The following is a 3162-nucleotide window of genomic DNA, read 5'->3' on the forward strand; positions in this document are numbered from 1 at the left end:
TATATCCCTTCTTGTATGTGTCAAAACTCATACTGAACAATGAGTTCTGGGTTGCAAAAGAGGATTTATTTTTGTACCTGTCTAAACTGCCTTTGTTCACCAGCTGAACAAAAATTGTTTTTTCTAAAGTTTTTATCTGTATGGGTATTTTGCCTGTGTGTATGACTGTATACCATATGGGTCCCTGTTGTCTGTAAAGATCTCCTGAAATTGGAATTACAATTGAGAGCTCCCACATGGGTGCCAGGTATTGAACTTGGATCCTTTGCAACAGCAGCAAATAGTTTTAATCCAGGAAACCAGTTTTTTTTTGTTGTTGTTTTGTTTTTTTTTTTTTTTTAAAGCCAATAGCGTGTCTTTGAATTTGTGAGGAAGATGCATTGTACCGTGTTCTTGGTTCATTAGTGATGGGATTGATCTGATTAATCTGTTTGACACAAACTTTGGGTTTGAGGTTTAAAAAAAGTCAAATGATGAGGCTAGGGAGACAGCCCCAGGCTTGCTTCCGAGCACTCACTGCTGCTCTTACAGAGGACCCAGGCTTGCTTCCCAGCATGAATGTGAACATGGAAGCTCACAACAATTGGCAACCCCCAGGTTCTGAGGATCTGTGGTTATGCCTTCTGTGGGCACCAGGCATGTGAGATGCGTCTAACATACACAGAGGAAAAACCTTATACATAAAAATAAAAAATTAAAAACATATTCTAAGTTCCACTGGGATCTCAAGTTCATCTCTTTTGTTTTCTTAGGACACAGAGGCTGCACCTGGAGCTGGTGAGAGGCAGCCTGGTGGCCTTTAATGTGTAACCTTCTGTTAGGCGCCACCATCCAGTAGGAGTTTTGGAGGTCATCTTGACATGTTTCTCTTGATAACTGAGTGCTTTTCCTCTGCCTTGTCACATTGTTACTGTACATACATACATACGTATGTGTGTGTGTATGAATATCCATGCTGAAATTTTCTCTTATGACACACCATTGCATTTACTTCAGGATATGGACTTGCGGGTTGTCTCATTGGAGAGAAAATTTGAGCTTGTAGGGTCTGAAATAGTAACCGTACTCCCTCAGTTTTCATATGTAAAACCTGAGAGTGTGTATCATCTAAGGTCACCATTAGCTGGTGAGGGAGAAAATTTAAGGGACTCTGCATCCTGATTCTTTGTTCAGATTTAGACTTTTGTTCTCTGTTGGCTTAATGTTCTTGTGGACTGGGTACAGTTTACCCATGTTTATTCAAATGCTGATTTCTCCATCCCACTCTCTGGATCAATCCAGACATTGCATTGTGATGTTTATTCTAAGTATCTTTAGTTTCAAGTTTGTGTTAACATGTCACCATTTGTTCTCTGTGTTGTCAATAAAAACAAACCAGCCAATGCTGAACAGTAACAGAGAATAGAGTGGGACATCTTGGTTGAGTAAGAGGAGGAGAAAGAGAAAGGAAGGTTGGGGATGGAGCCAAGAGGAGAAGACCAGGAATCAGGAGAAATGAACCGGGCCTAGGACATGACTTAAAAGCAAATATAAAGTGGGAAATCAGAATGGCAGGAAACTATACTAGCACGAAGGTTTAGGATGGAGTAATTATTGGGCAGCATTGTCCTGTAGGCTAATTAAATAGATCTTGGTCTCTCTGTGTGGATATTAAGCTGGTTAGGGAGTAACCACTGACTTCACTAAAATAACAATGAAATATTATTGATAATTCAACAGTTCTTAGCTGGGCGTGGTGGCACATGCCTTTAATCCCAGCACTTGGGAGGCAGAGGCAGGTGGATCACTGTGAGTTCGAGGCCAGCCTGGTCTACAAAGTGAGTCTAGGACAACCAAAGCTATCACAGAGAAACCTTGTCTCGGGGGAAAAAAAAAAATCAACAGTTCTTGAATTTCAATTTAATATTTTCCTCAAAACAACAGTCAGGCATGTAAGAGAAGGCATTGTGAAGGTCTTAAAAATATGTGATAGCAAAGAAGAGGACTAGTTAGAACTTCAGTGATAGTAGTAGCCTCTAGTTTATTTAAATGACAGTCATAGATAGGTATATGGTTCAGGTTTGTATTCCCAGTGCTGAGGATGCTGAGGCAGGAATTGTTCTAGTTCAAGTCCAGAGTGCAGGACACAGCAAAATTCTGTGCATCTTTGGTCTTTCTTGCAAAGGATAGACTTGCCACCGATATGGTACTTATTGAGTTATTGCTTTGTCCCTGACATGGCTCTAGTTACTTCACATAATACGCCAATTAATATATGCAGTACCACTAAACAGGAGAGATGGTTACTATTCTTATTTTACAAGTTAAAAACCAGGAAGGACAGGGTTATAGTGATTTTTCTGTTTGTTTAGTTGCTTAACAATTGTTTGTTTGTTTTGTGGTGCTAATGTTAAAACTCAAGTCCTCCCAATTTGTCAGTGAGCCACACCCTCCAAGTGTATTGAAAGCCTCAGAGTGGGAGGAAATCTTAAGTGATATGTGCTCAAGGCTACAGACCAATCTCTTCCAGTGTTATTTATCTGTATTTTATGTGTACAGATGGTTTGCCTGCATGTGTGTATACATACCACATACATACCTGGTGCCCAAAGAGGTCAGAAGAGGGTGTCAGATCCCCTGGAACTGGATTTACAAACAGTTGAGAATTACTAGGTGGATGCTGGAAATTCCGCCTCGGTCTCCTGGAAAAACAGGAAGTGTTCTTAACTTCTGAGCCATCTTTGCAGCCTTTACCCACCTCTTGATCTTAAGACTATCAGACACAAATGAAAGACTTTCAGGAAAATGGAAAATGAGGCAGAGATAGGTTTCAATGGTTTCTTTATTGGTACCCAGGCAATGAAGGAAGTAGCCACCTAAATTGAACTGTGCCTCAAACTGGAAACTTCCCAGTGTCACACAGGTGCTAAGAGGATGACAGCTCTGGTGAGACAAGCTACTGACATTCACTTCCATCAGTCTTTCCATACTGCTTCTTCCTTCTGATGTGAACTCTCAAGCTGGCTTTCTGTAGGTTACATCATCCACAATAAAAGACTGGTGTTCTCTGCAGGAGAGGCATTCATGTCTGCCAGAGAACAGATATTTATAGCCAGTATTCTCCTTTCCCAATAAAAAACAACATTACAATAAACCCTACATACCTTATCTATTATGAATTTA

The 3162-nt window shown here is 40.4% G+C and overlaps 1 pseudogene; it reads right to left on the reverse strand.

Annotated features, from left to right (window-relative positions):
• LOC127206747 (uncharacterized) lies at positions 1 to 119 on the reverse strand (annotated as a pseudogene).
• Positions 120 to 3162: the final 3043 nt, after the last annotated feature.

The sequence above is a fragment of the Acomys russatus genome, chromosome 23 (genome assembly GCF_903995435.1).
Source record: "Acomys russatus chromosome 23, mAcoRus1.1, whole genome shotgun sequence".
NCBI lineage: Eukaryota > Metazoa > Chordata > Mammalia > Rodentia > Muridae > Acomys > Acomys russatus.